Source organism: Sarcophilus harrisii, chromosome 4 (assembly GCF_902635505.1).
Source record: "Sarcophilus harrisii chromosome 4, mSarHar1.11, whole genome shotgun sequence".
Taxonomy (NCBI): domain Eukaryota; kingdom Metazoa; phylum Chordata; class Mammalia; order Dasyuromorphia; family Dasyuridae; genus Sarcophilus; species Sarcophilus harrisii.
Genome location: NC_045429.1, coordinates 10,772,722 through 10,788,006, shown reverse-complemented (window position 1 = coordinate 10,788,006; position 15,285 = coordinate 10,772,722). Strand labels below are relative to the sequence as shown.

The 15,285-nt window shown below is 42.1% G+C and overlaps 1 long non-coding RNA gene across 1 annotated transcript in view; it reads left to right on the top strand.

Annotated features, from left to right (window-relative positions):
• Positions 1 to 824: 824 nt before the first annotated feature.
• LOC116423532 overlaps positions 825 to 15,285 on the top strand; it is a 28,082-nt gene continuing 13,621 nt past the window's right edge. Inside the window, exon 1 of the long non-coding RNA XR_004234142.1 lies at positions 825 to 963. This is a non-coding gene — a long non-coding RNA (uncharacterized LOC116423532). The remainder of the gene's footprint in view (positions 964 to 15,285) is intronic.

Sequence of the window (15,285 nt, the reverse complement as noted above, 5' to 3'; positions counted from 1 at the left end):
GCCATCCGTTGGATATGGTGATTGGTCACTTTATTGGTCACTTTGGAGAAGGAAGTTTTGATTAAGAACAAAATCAGGAACCAGATTTCAAGTTCTCAAACAAAACCAGGGGAAAGGACAATAGATACATGACTTTCTAAAAGAAATTTGGCTGAGAAAGGAAGGGGATATAGCAGGTGATAAGGAAGACGACAGGATCTTGAAAGGGTTTTTTGTTTTGTTTTGTTTTTTGGTGGTTGTTGTTGCTGCTGCTGCTGCTGTTTGTTTACTTTTGGATAAGGGGCACTTGAGTGTGTCTGTAGGCGACAGAAAATGAACTAGAGAATAGGAAGAGACTGACTATAAGTGAGAGAAGGGGGTGTTAATGGGCCAGTCTTATGGAGAAGAAAGGACAGGATCAGGGTGCATAGTGCATAGAGTTAAAGTAGGAGTTGGTAAAGGAAAATGTCAAGGGGTTGGGAGATGAGAAGTGAGGAGGGGAGAAGAGAAAGCTCCAGCTGACAGCTCTGTTGCTCATGACCCACTTGGAAGTTTTTTTGGCAATCCTAGATTGAATTGGTATTTCTTTCTTTTTATTCCCATTTTACAAATGAGGAAACTGAGGCAATGAGGGTTAAGTGACTTTCAGGGTCACCCAGCTGATAAGTATCTGATAATTTAAACTCAGGAAGATGAATCTTATTATGGCTAACAAGCCAAACTCTCTGCCATTGCAGAGAAAAAGGCAGAATAATGTTCAAGACCCAGAAACCCAGTGGTTACTAAAACACCACCTGATAGTTATAACCATCATTGCTCGCACCTGAGAAGGGACATGCTCACTGCCGGCTCCCTCCCACATTTCAAGAGTTTTCTTTTTAAATTTGTATTCTTTCTGTAGGAAGAGGGTTCGAGTTGGGATCCATCGGGAAGAGCTCCTCATCTGCTCCTGCTCTCTCCCGCTTCCTGATGCTGTGATCTCAGGTAAATCCCAGAACCTCTCTGAACTCCAGCTCACTCTTCTTAAATAATCACAATAGATAATGGGTATATGATAATAGGCACATATGCTTTGGGTCTCCTTTGACCCCTTCTACATTAAGAGCTTCACCTAGAGGTCATGAGTCTTCTGTTGAGCCCTAAATGGAAGCTCCAGAATCCTCTTCATTAGGGAGTGGGCCAGAGAACATTCGTCCAAAATAAAAGTTATCCTTCATCCTTATACTTACATTGTGGGGATTGAGCTAAATGCTATGGTTTGTCTCCTTTCCTCCTTACCCAGAGTGATGCTGAGAGACAGGACTAACCCCCATCTTAAAGACTCATTGCATTCTATCTGCCTTTATCCACAACTAGAATAGGTTGCCATGAAAAGTAATGAGCTCCTCATCAATGGAAGGCATCAGACAAAGCTTGGATGATCATCTGGGTAGGATGTGGGAGGGAGATTTCTGCCCACATCTGAATTGGACAAGATGAGGTCTCTCAGGCTCCTTCCCACTCCGAGCTTTGGGGATTCTCTGACCTTCAACACCAGATTCCGGGTCACAATGCATGCTGTCTTAAAGATAGTCTGCTCTTACAGCCAGCAAGCCAATTGGTCTGGAAGCACCCCACTCCTTCACCAGGCTCGGGAGGAAAAGGGTTAATTTCTCTCTGCAAGGGAGCACAGTTACACCAGCTTCAGGTTCCAAGCCAATGTTCATTAGGTTCCTTTACCATTGAATGAGTTTCAAGGTCGGCTTCCCAGGCTCCCAGCAGGAAGGGATCCCAGGATTCATTGGGTGTAAATGAGTACTGCATAAATATTTGTGCAGGAGAAGTGTGTGTGTGTGAGTGTGTGAGTATGTGTCTGTGTGTATCTTGAAGGAAGCCAGGGAAGTCGGGAACAGGAGATGAGAATCTTCCAGGAAATGGGAAAGAGCAGGGAAAGTGGCCAGCATCTACAGATGGGGCTTGTGTGATGAACAGGAAGGAGGCTGGTATTGTGGTATAGTGTTTGTGTGCAGAGGAGGAAGGGCAGGGAAAGTGTGAAAGGCCTGGAAAGGTCAGGAAGGGACCGAGTTAATAAGGGTTTTTAATGACAACCAGTAGATTTTATATTGATTCTGAAGGTAATATGGAGCCATTGACATTTATTGAATGGGAATGGGAGGAAAAGGGGGATGACACATCCGACTTGTTTAAAGATGACTGGTAAGTGTTTGAGGCAGGATTTGAAATCAGGTCCTCCTGACCCTCAAGTCCAGAACCATCTGGCTACCCACCTTTTGTAACCTCAATTTAGCAGAAGTCGGGTTCACTTTGTCCTTTGGAAATAAAGTTGGGTATGGAATATCATTGTTCTGTAAGAAACGACCAGCAGGATGATTTCAGAAAGACCTGGAGACATTTACATGAACTGATGCTGAGTGAAATGAGCAGAACCAGAAGATCATTGTACACGGCAACAGCAAGCATGATCAATCCTGATGGATGTGGCTCTCCTCAACAATGAGAGGATCCAAACCAGTTCCAATTGTCCAGTAAAGAAGAGAATCGGCTACACCTGGAGAGAGAACCATGGTACAGAGTGTGGACCTCAACATAGCATTTCTACTCTTTCTGTTATTGTTTGCTTGCATTTTTGTTTCCCTTCTCAGGTTTTTTCTTTCTTTCTACATCCGATTTTTCTTGTGCAGTAAAATAACTGTGTAAGTGTGTGTGTGTGTATATCTTGGATTTAATATATACTTTAACATATTTAACATGTATTGGACTACCTGACATGTGGGAAGGGGATGGGGATAAGGAGGGGAAAAGTTGGAACAGAAGGCTTTGATGGGGTAATTGTTGAAAAATAATGCATAGGTTTTGTAAATAAAAAGCTATAATAGTAAAATTTTAAAAAAAAATCAAAAAAGGAAATAAACTTGGATGTAGGGAATAGATTCAGGGTCAAGGAATGGAACCCTGAACCTGAGATTCTTCTAAAGGCAAATGTATGGAAAGAATTCAGAGCCTTCTCTTCCAGGAAGGAGAGTCCAGAGGACAAGATGACATTAGGTCAAACCAACAGCCCTCCTCTGGGGGAGAGTGTAGGAAGCAATGATTATGATGGCCCATCTATAATAAAGGCTTCCAGTGAGCCAGTTGGCTCTGAGGGCAGCCAGAATTCCCAGGAAAATGGAGGCAAGTGCTATTCATGGCCTAGGGCTGAATGTGTCCTATCACATTGTTCAAGTAGAAAACATGTCTCACTGACTTCCAAGGAAGAAGGAACAAGATCAGCCCCCGTGATTAACCCAATGTAACCTCCTGTTAAGAGGCCTATGGCTTGAACCAATTCCAATGCAAAGGGATTCCTCAGGCTTGTTGGAAGACAGTACGAGCTTCACCTGGAAATCCTGGGCCAGTCTGCCCATTTGGGCATGTACTGGAACCAACCCCTATAGCCGGCAATTGTTAAATTTTCAGTGTGAGCATTTACACCTCAGATATTGGCAAATATCATACAAAATGGATTTTTCCCCTCTCCCTATTCAAGGTCTTAGTGGACTTCTTAGTGGTCTGTAGACCTCAGATTACTTTTTTATATTTTTCCCAACATGATTAATACGGAAATTTGAATGACTTCACATGCATAATGACGGGTATCCTATTGCTTGCCTTTTCAATAATCAGAGAAAGGGGACAGGGAGAGAGAGAGAGAGAGACAAATAGAGAAAAGAGAAATTGGAACTCAATTAAAAAAAAGATATTAAAAATAATTAATGATTTTAAAAGAGAGTCACAACATGGATATATAAAGTTTCCTTTAAAAAAAGAAAGAAAATAAATAAAGCATAATTATGAGGCCGCTAGGTGATGCAGTGGAGGGAGGAAAGAAAGAGCTGAGTTGAAATCTGGCCTCAGAAACATATTAGCTGTGTTATCCTGGGCAAGTCACTTAATTCTGCTTGCCTCAGTTTCCTATATAAAATGATCTGGAGAAGCAAGTGGCAAAACCCTTTCACTATCTTTGCCAAGAAAGTCCCAAATAGGGTCACAAAGAATGGGACACAATTGAAATGACTGAACATCAAAATTATAGCAGAAGGGAGGAGTAAGCAACTGGCTGTATTCATGTAGAAAGCTCCTGATGAGCTGAATGATAAAGAAAAGTAGGAATTCTAAGAGGTAGCACTTAGGAAACAGGGAGTACATTCCAGGAATGAGGGGAACAGTCCTTGCCAAGCTACAGATGTGGAAGATGAGAGAATAGTTATAAGAAACAGTAAACAGATTAGTTTGATTAAAATTTAGAGTGTATGAGGGGAGTGATGAAAAATCTGTCTGGAAAGCGTTTAGAGTCAGATTCAGAAGGACTTAAAATTCAAAAAGAGGAATGTAGATATTTCTTACAGATAATAAACAGCTGAAGTAGCTTCTTTCCTTTTTTAAGACACAAATTTGCTTTATTTTTTATTTTTAATTAAAGCTTTTTTATTTTCAAAATATATGCATGGATAATTTTCAACATTACATTCACCTCTGCTAAACATTGTGTTCCGAATTTTTTCCCTCCCTCCCACTTCCTCCCCTACGTGGTAAGTAATCCAATATATGTTAAATACATGAAGTACTTCTATACATATTTCTACAAATGTCATGCTGCACAAGAAAAATCAGATGAAAAGGGAAAAAATGAGAGAAAACAAAAAGCAAGCAAACAACAACAAAATAGTGAAAATACTATGATGTGATCCACAGTCAGTTCCCACAGCCTTCTCTCTGGGTGCAAATGACTCTCTTCATCACAAGACCATTGGAATTGACTTGAATCACCTCATTGTTGAAAAGAGCCACGTCCATCAGAATTGATTATTGTATAATCTTGTTGTTACCGTGTACAATGATCTTCTGGTTCTGCTCATTTCCCTCAGCATCAGTTCCTGTAAGTCTCTCCAGGCCTCTCTGTATTCATCCTGCTGGTCGTTTCTTCCAAACAATACTATTCCATAACACTCATATACCACAATTTATTCAGCCATTCCCCAGCTGATGGGCTTCCACTCAGTTTCCAGCCACTACAAAAAGAATTGCCACAAACATTTTTGCGCATGGGGCCCTTTCTCTTCTTTTATGATCTCTCTGGGACACAGGCCCAGTAGAGACACTGCTGGGATAAAGGGGATGCACAGTTTGTTTCATGGCCCTTTGGGCACTGAGGAAGCTTCTTTCTAAAGGAATGAGAGCCTAGTATGTGTTTTCAAAACACTTATTTGGCATTTCTGTAGAGGACAGGTTGCAGAATGAACAGATGAGAGACAGAGAAATTAAGGAGGCTGTTAATTGTTGAGGCAAAAAGTAGAGTTTGGCTGAGAGAAGGGAGGAGAGGTTATGGATGATAGCTTGAGGACAGTTGTACCAAGTAAAGGTTTTTAAAGGCTATGTTTTATTATTTCAACCATACTCTTATATTAGCCCACTATGGAAATGAGTCCTGAAATAAACCACAGCATTCTGGGAATTATGGATGATCCATGCCAAGGTATAGAGACTGTCAGTCAGCCCTCAAATATTTATCAAGCACCTACTACGTGCCAGTCCCCACTCTCAAAGAGCTCACAGTCTAAATAAGAGACAACATTCAAATAGCTATAGTTATAGACAAACTCTGTGTGTGTCCAGATACATGTAAATTAGAGATCATTAACAAAAGAAAGACATTAGCAGTAAGAAGAATGAGGGAAGCTTTTGGGGGGGGGTAGGATTTAATTGAAATGTGAAGAAAGGAAAGTCAAGAGATAGAAGAGATGAGAAGGGAGAACATTCCCAACATGGGGACAGCCAATGAAAATGCTGGTTCCAGAAAGTCAGGTGTCTTCTGTGTGAAGAACAGCAAAGAAGCCAGTATTGTTGGATTGAAGAGAAGGTAGAGGAGTCTAAGGTATAATAAGGCTGAAAAGTTAGGAAGGGGCCAAAAGCTTTGAATGCCAAATAGAGGATTTTATATTTGATCCTAGACACAATGGGGAACCCTTAGAGTTGGTTAAATAAAGAGCTGATTAGCCTCAGGCTTTAAGAAAATCACTTTGGTGGAATGGAGGATGGACTGGAGCAGGGAGAGTCTAGAGGCAGGCCGACCCACCATCGGGCTATTACTGTAGTCCAGCCGTGAGCATTTTCATCAGAAGGATGGCAATGTCAAAAGAGAAAGGGGCATTTTTAGAGAGTCTGCAGGGGTGAAATCCACAAGAGTGGATGCAGGAGTGAAATCCCCAGGAGGGGCTGCAGGGGTGAAATCCCCAGGAGGGGCTGCAGGGGTGAAATCCCCAGGAGGGGCTGCAGGGGATTTGTAAAATAGTGAACTCTTATCCCCAAAACTGGGGTCTTTGGGTTTGTCAAAGCTAGATTACTGTAGCCAATGACTTTTTTTTCTTGTGAACTTAACCTATTCCTCTGATGGACCAGCCATTTCTTAGCCAGCACCAAATGGTTTTGATGACCACAGCTTTATAATACAGTGTTCGGTCTGGCACAGCTAGGCCACCTTCAATGGTATTTTTTTTTCAATATTCCCTTAAAATTCTTGACATTTTGTTCTCCCAGATGAACTTTGTTATTATTTTTTCTAGATCTGTCAAACAATTTCCTGGGGGCACTCCCTGCTCTCCAGCAGCCCATATTCTGCTGAGGGTGTAGAGAGATGGAAAATGAAATAGATGAGTCAGTATAATAAAGATAGGGCTCAGTGGGGAAAAATGAGAGATCCAGATAAAATGCTCTGGGGCAATTTTAAGAGGAAGAGAACACTTTGATCTAGGGGTCCAGGAAAGGCTGCATGAAGGAGGAGGTCCCTGAACAGAGTCTTGATGGAAGAGAAAAGTGAATGTAAAGGAACACAGACCATGTGGAGCCTACCTGTACAAATATGAGAAAGCGTGTCAAGGGAGTAGTTAGGAGTCCAGTTTGACTTCAGCGAGAGCATGTGAAGGCAGAGATTCAATTCAATTCCACATTTACTCTGATTTGACATAAAACCAGGCCATTTCCAGGGGTCCTTGGAAGGGCAAGGCTGCCAGTGGTTGCTTGTCAAAAGACTGAAGAATACGCATTCATTTTCTGGCTCTCTGTGTTGGAGGGGGGGACTATGTGTGTCTGTGTGGGTGTCTTTCTCCATGTGTGTGTCTCTATCGTCTCTTGTTTTCTCTGTGTCTCCCTGACTTTCTCTTTGTCTGAGAGTCTATCTCTCTCTATCTCTGTCTCTGTGTGTGTCTCCCTCTGTATGTGTGGCTTCCTGTTTTTCTTTCTCTTTCTCTATTTGTCTTCATCTCTGTTTCTATGTCTGCCTCCATATGTCTCTCAGACTTTCTCTTTTTGTCTCTGTGAGTCTCTGTCTCTGTATATCTTCCTCTGTGTGTGTCACTCTCTGTTTTTCTGTCTCTATTTGTCTCTGTCTTCATCTCTGTCTCTTTCTATGTCTATCTCCATGTGTCTCTCTTCCCTGTCCTCCCTTTCTCATTCTAGGTATTAGCATTTTTTCTTAGAAAATTATCTTGTATTTATTTCTTTTCATGTATTTAGAAAAATAGAATACTATTAAATAAAAAAAATAAACCTTTGCACATTGGCTGACCACTGACAAGCCACGGAAGCTCTCTCAATCTCACTTTCTCATCTGTAAAATGGGAACAATAATATATGCAGCACTTACCTAGTGGATATTGTGAGAATCAAATGAGGAGGTGTATGGCTCCAGGCCAGTCCATTGGGGGACTCCCCTAATTGCCCACATTTATATGTATAAAACACTACAGAGTTTCTAAAGCTCTGTGTGTATACAGCTGAGTAGCTATTCAACTCTGGCCTCATACATTTCATAGCTGTGTGTCTTTTCTATCTGCCTCAGTTTCCTTGACTATAAAATGTGGATTAAAATAGCCTATACCTACCAAGGTCGCTGTGAGAATCAGAATAATTAATAATTATGGCTTACTTAGCATAACACCTGGCATGAGTAAGCTCTATCTAAAGATTTGCTATAAAGTATATAGTTATATGAATATATATGATATTGGTCATTGTATATGACCATACAAATGTCAGTTAGTTGTCCCTATCCCTTATCATTATTATTAATATTTTCAGTCACTTGTGTTTTTAGTAGACTAATGCTGAGATGTCAGCTTTTGAATTCAGGTCATCTCCCTGTCTAAATCCACCTCCAATTTCCTCATGAAGCATCAACTTCAGTTCTGCTTCCACCCCAATCCTCCCCCTAGTTTCCCCAGAAACCCGCTGGTGTTGGTGATTCCCTTTCAGTCCCTGGGATCTGGTTCTTGGCTCAGCTCCCCCCCACCCCCCAAGTGACCCATTTCTGTCCGACAGCTGCTTCATCAGGAGTATCAGCAAAGTGGAACAGCGGTGTGATGTAAGGGACAGTGGGGACCTCCTTCCCCTTCTTCTTTCTAGCTGAGGCAAGAGAGTAAACCCAAATGGGGTGAAGACTCCCTCCCAGAAGCAGCTGCTGATCTCAGCTGAGTTCCCTGAGGAAATGTTATTATTTTCCTTCCCTTCTCAACCTCCAGAAGATGAAAGAAGCTGAGCTGTCTCGTTGCCTATAAGTAACAGGTGTCCTCCTGAAGCTCTAACTGGTTCTCCCTGTGTGTCTCTCTCTTAGATGAGGGGCCAGGTGAAAGATTCAGGGGTTGGGCTTTCCCAACCAATTTATCACTCCTTGCCAGCCAATGTCCTGAGGGTTGAGGATACAAGTCTTCCAACAGAAGAGACGAATATAGAAGGATACATAGAGTCTAGATCTAGATCTCTTTATCTACTGGCAGAGGTATCTCTCTCTATCCAGATCTATATTTATAAGTGTGTATAGACATACACATATGTTTGTGTGTACATACTCACACACAGACACACAAGGTAATTAATTAGGACAGAAGCAAGAAAGCAGTGATTGGAGGGTCTCATGTAGAAGGAGGCACTTGAGCGAACTTAGAAACAAATGAACAAATATAGACATAAAAGGAACGAGGCACGTTTCTTTTATGTGGTACATGATTTCGATTTCCTGATAATAACTGCTAATTGATATTCTTTGACCATATATCAGGTGGAGAATGGTTTTTGTTCTCTTATATTTGGGTCAGTTTCCTAATACAGGGAAGCTCTTAGTGGAAACTCAAATTGTTTTAAATGGCACTAACACTTTTGGGATACCCCATATCTTGGATATCACACTTTTCTTAGAAAAATTCGTGGCAAAGATTTTCTTCTCCATTAACAGTTTTCTCCATCTAATTTTAACTGCATTGTTTTTGTTTTTAAAAGATTTTAATTTTTGGTCATTCAAACATTTTATTTCCCATGATGCTCTCTTATCTTTTGTCTGGTAATAAACTCTTGCAGGGTTGTTGGGAGGATCAATAAGATATTTGTAACGTGCTTAGCATGGTGACTGCCACACAATAGGTGCTATATAACCGTTCATTCCCTTCCCCTCTCCATCCATAGTTGTGAAAGATATCACCTTCCTAACTCCTTTGTTTATGATGTGACCTTTAAAATGAAGGTCATGCAACCATTTGGAGCTTATTGTATGAGATATCAATCTAAATCTTTGTCCACATCTGTAAAATCATGGAGTATGGCGGCTACCATCTTGTCCAGCTCAAAATCCATAGCCTGTGATGTAATTTCTGTTGACTAATTTACAATTATCCTAGCATTTCTGCTGAATAATGAGACCTTATCTCAGGAGCAGAGATCTTCAGGTTTATCAGATACTGTTGTATTGTATCGTTTTCAATTGCCTTTGGCTCTGTTCCACCATCAGTTCCTCTGATGGCCACGTTAATTAGAAGTCTTAAATCTTAAACTGTTATCACTCTACTTTCACAGAGGCAGAGTGTCTGGGCCTAGGAAAGGGGTGGGTCTGCTGGGTGCCATGATGGATGCAGCTGGTGTTCATTCCCAGCTTCCTCATTTTAGGAAGACTACTGAGAGAGTACTCAGAAAAAAGTAGAATTGGAGGCTGTTCTAAAGAACTGGGCAAGTTTAGTCTCCAGAAAAGGTGAAAATTTATCAAGGATTCTAGGGATTATCATATGGAAGAGGGATTGGATCTGTTCTGTTTGCCCCCAGAGGGCGGTGCCATAGCAAGAACAATAACAACAACATTAATGATTAACTGTTATGCAGATTTTAAGTATTATAAAACAAATGAAATAATATATTAATCAATCATTTGATCCAGGGAGGTAGGTGCTATTATTGTAAGGGAGATTTTACAGAGGAGGAAACTGAGGCTGTGAGAGGGAAAGTGCCTAAGATAGTTTTTAAACTCAAGTTTTCCTGACTCCAAGCTCAGCTATTCACTCTGCCATGTTGCTTCTGCAACTAAAATTGTGCAAAATGAAAAGAGGCAGATTTATCTGGGATGTGAAGAGAAATTTCTTAACTATGAAATTCTGTGTTGACTGCACTGTGGTTTTCTGGCAGTCCTCAAATGGTTCCCTAGTGATCTTTAAGACAAGTCTGGATGGCTGCCCATTGGATACATTGGAAGGGAGATTGTTGTTCAGGTAGGGGCTGGCCTGATTGGCTAAAACAATCCTTTTATTCCTCCCTAAATGATTTGCTTTCTCACCACAAGAACGATTCCAAACCTTTCTTCCCTCCTCAAGGCCCCAAGATTATTCCTCCACCTCACTCTTAGCTGAGGATTTTACTTTCCTGAGAACTGAGATCATTCACCAGGAGTCTTTCTTCTTCTTATCTCAAATCTCAGATCTTGACAACTTTTTCCATTCTCTTCTCCAATATCTGACAATGAAATCTTAGATCTCCTTAGCACACTTAATCCCATACTCTCCTGTAGATTGTAACCACAATCAATCCTCCTCCCACACTTAGAATCTTTTCCTACCTATATAATATATAACTTTTGCTATAGCCTACCATCCTCTCAAGCCATTGTTTGTTACGTCTCCTCAGCCAAACGCCCCGAAAAAGAAAGCTCCCTTCATTGCCTCCACTTTGAGCCCTTGTGCCCACTCCATCTGGCTTCTGACCTCATCCTTCAACAGAAACACCCTTGAAAGTGACCAAAGAGTTTTCATTTCCAAATCTAATGGTCTTTCCTTCGATCTTCGACTTAATCCTTCAAGACCTCCCTGCTGTATTTGACATCATTGCTCAGAATTTCTTCTTGGATGAGCTCCTCTCTGGGGTTTTTTGAGACTTCTCCCTCCTGGATCTTCTTCCTGTCTGATTCATCCTTCCTGGATTCTTCTGTTAACTCATTATTCATATCGATCCCCATAGCTGCAGGTGTTCCCCCCCAGTTCTGACCTCCTCTTTCCTTTTTTTCTCTATACTCTCAATAACCTCATTAGCTCCTGTGATGCATGCAGACACTCCCAGATACAGAGATCCAGCCAATCTCTCCCCTTTGGTTTTAGTCTCCTCTCACCAATTGTCTGTTGGATATGTCAGAATGGATGTTCCAGAGATTCTTAAAGTGAATATATCCCAAAACAAACTCATCATTCTTCCCCTTCATACTTCCCTCCTACCATGAGAGACCCCACCATTCCTCCAGTCTTTCTAGGCATTATCCTGTACTCCCATGATCTTTCACCCCACATATCCCTTTGGGTGCCAAATCTTACCATTTCTCCCTTTACCACATTTCTTACATATGATCCCTTATGTGCATCCACAGCTGCCACCTTAAATCAGGCTCCCATCAGCACTCATGGAAATTATTGCAACAGATTTTTAATTAGTCTCACTGCTTCCATTTTTCTCCTTACTCTAGTCCAGCCTACACAATATTGCAAAGTGATTTTCCTTGAGAGTAGATCTGATCATAAGACTCCCCTATTCAGTGAATTCTGGGAGTTCCCGAATGCTTCTAAAACCACAAATAAGCTTTTCTGTCTAGCTTTTAAATCCTTCACAAGCCAGCCTCTGTCTACCTTTCAAGCCTCTAGGAATATTCACCCCCCCACACACATGCTCCAATACAATCAAACCAGCCTCTCTCTGCTGCACACAGTCTTTATTCCATCTCTGGGCCTTGTCTTTGGCCATCCCCTCCCCACCACTCCTGAAGTAACTTCTTCCTTCTGCCCCATAGTCTTGTCTGCCTCCGAGATGCAGCTCAAGCAGCATCTTTCTCTTGAAGCCTTTCTTAAGAATGCTAGCGTCCTCCTCTCCCAGCCACCTTGTACTTAATTGCTTTGTATGTCTTTGTATATAATCAATTTATTTTTATATTGTGTATATATATATATTACATATATCCCTCCCACAGATACATATGTGTATCTGTATTATATATTATACAAAAATTATATTGAGTGTAATTATAGTCCAGTGCCTGACACATGGTAAATACACAATAAATGTTCTATCATCTATCATCACTCTATCAATCATACATCTATATCTCTACTTTATCATGCCATTTATCCATCAAATGATCATCTATCATCTTTCTATTATCTGTCACTTATCAATAATTCATCCATCTATCTATATGCATATCTCCATCTGACTGTCTATCCATCCATTCATCCATCCATCATCTATCCATTCCCCCCCTCTCTCTTTCTCTCTCTCACTTTCTCTCTTTCTTTCTCTCTCTCTCCTTCCCTTTCTCCCTCTTTCCCTCCCTCCTTTGTCCCCTCCATCTCTGTCTCTTTCTCTCTTGTTGTTTCCCCCTTCAGAATGGAGCTATTTGAAGGAGAGATTATTTCCTTCTGTCTCTGTCTCCCCAGCGTTAAATCCTTGGTATATAATAACCACTTCATAAATGTTTGGGGATTGATTGATTCCAATTCTGAGATTCTATGATTCAGTCATTATCGATGTTCTAAATGCTGTGTTTCCTTCTGTACCGGTCAGAAAATATCGTGGGATTGGAGCGTGGGCTGGAATCACCGGGACCAAATAAGGCTTGTTTTAGCTTCACATCACTGACTGGTTCTTCTGGGAGGTCAGGATGTTCTGAAGTGCAATGAGAAAGGAAATCTTTCTGTCAAATACACCTTGTTCTTCTCGACTTGTGACAGCAGAAGCTGACTCTTCAGCCTCTCCGGGGGAGGCTGGGGAAAGGGTCAGGACACATGAGAGAACAATCCAGCCTGTCCCTTGCCCCTGGCACAAAGACCCAAACAAACTCATCCCTCATTTTCAAGCAGCCTGCTGACTGGAGCACAGATCTAGAAAGGGAGCATCAGCTGTTTGTGAGAGGATAATAAATAAGTGAAAGGGACTTGCTGTTGCTATAAACCTGAGTAGAATTCCATCTCCAGGACTCCCTAGCTGTGGCCAAGGGCATGTCACTTAAGCCTCTGAGTCTCAGTTTCTCTCTCTGTAAAATGAGCACGTAAAGCTAGATGGCTTCTGAAGTCCATCCCAGTCTAGATTAATGAGCTTCAAACAAAGCAGCATTAGAATTGTTCTGTTTGACCTTCCAAGGCTACCTTGTATTTGTTTTTTATTCTTATTCCACAGGCAGGTAGGTAGGTGTCTTTCCAGACAGAGCTTGATGTCAGCTCCATGACCCTGGCCAAGTCCATTTTCATTCCTCAGAGGAGGAATTCCATTTTTGCATGGACCTTGAGGTCCCTTCCAAATGCAATTTTGTGATTCTATCAAGTCAAATCGGATCAGTAAGCATTTATTAAGTGCTTACTGTGTGCCAGGCGCTAGGAATAGAGATACAAGCAGACATGAAGACAGCTTCTTCCCCTAAGGAGCTTACTTATATTCTCAAGAGAGCTGAGAGGGGAATCCATCTTCATTTTTTATTCTAATATGCCAGAAGAACAGGGATGCTTTATTCATTTTTCATTCATATATTCAGGCAATAAACATGATAAACTGCCTACTATGTGTAAGAATTTATGCTAGACCCCAAGGGAGTCTATAAGTAAGAATTGTCCTATAAATAAAAAGTGATGGAGACACTACCTGAGCCTACATGGAAGTTTGGGAGAAACCAGGCAAGCAGAGAGGGAGACCATGGGACCAGAGGATAGTCTGTGACTGTTCTAGTCCAGAATCCCCTTATCCTCTCCCCAACTCCAGACTATTTTGCTATTTTGCTGCTAAATGGAGTTGGCAGAAGTCGTGCTGCTGTCCTGCCCACGTTAATTAGCTCATTTCCCCGGAGACTTGGCAGAAGCCAGTCTGCCCTCATTGATTCTTTCCCTGGTGCCCAAATCAAGCAGACTGGACAACCATTTGTCTGGCGTGTCAGGGTGGGGAGTTATGCTCATTCACGTAGGAGACCCTTTAAAATTCTCAAGTTTTGTCTTCTGACCCTGGTTTGGGGAATGACAAAAAGGCAGGTTAACTTCTCCCAGAGTGCCCCGCTCCATGTAACAGAGTCACCCCGTAGCCACTTAGAACCAAAAAATGGTGCCTTCTGCTAGAGCAGCATTTGTAAGATTTTTCCTACAACCCCCCTCTCTCCTCACTGGGCTTGTGGGAAGATTCATGCTTTAACTCGGACTGAGGGGAACTGTGTGCCCTGTTCCTGGGTCCTTCCTGCTCTCTCAGGCTTCCAGCCCTGTCTCTTGGTATGTTCAATAAACCACTCCTAGGGCCTGTCTGTCAGCTCTGGCCTGCCGAGGGGGGCTGCCCCCGGGCAAAGGCAGCCACCTCCCCCGAGACTTCCTGTACCGAGCGGGCTGTACCTGCAGCAGGAGATGAGGTGGGGCTCTCCCTTGAGCTGTCACGTCTCGGGCTGCAGCACGCCTCGTTCTTGGGATAATGGAGGGTTTCATGGAGTGCCGGGGTCCGGATTCCTGCCCCTTGGCTTGGAAGGCAGCCAGCTGTGAGTGTGAGGGTTGTGTTCGTGTCTCAGGAAGGGCTCTGCGGGCGTTACACAGGATCCTAAAGCCACATGGGACTGTAATGTCAGTGAGGCACTTTACTGGGGAGTGAACCCTCAAATAAGGGGAGCCACTGGATCGGGATCAGGAAGGTCCTTCCCTTCTGATTAAGTGGGAAAGCAACACCTTAAACTCACAGCCTGAAGCCTCCATCCCAATACGCCATAAGAACAGGGGATGCTTTATTCTTTTTTCATTCATATATTCAGGCAATAAACACAATAAACTGCCTACTATGTGCGAGAATTTGTGCTAGACTCCGAGGGAGTCTATAAATAAGAATTATTCCTTTCTTTCAAGGAGCTTACACTGGGGGGGTAAGGAGATAGATGCAAAATGGATTTTGGTGAGAATCAAAAAAAGTTAACAAACGCTAGGAGATCTAATTATTGCCCCTTTGGCAGAAAAGAACATTGGTTCA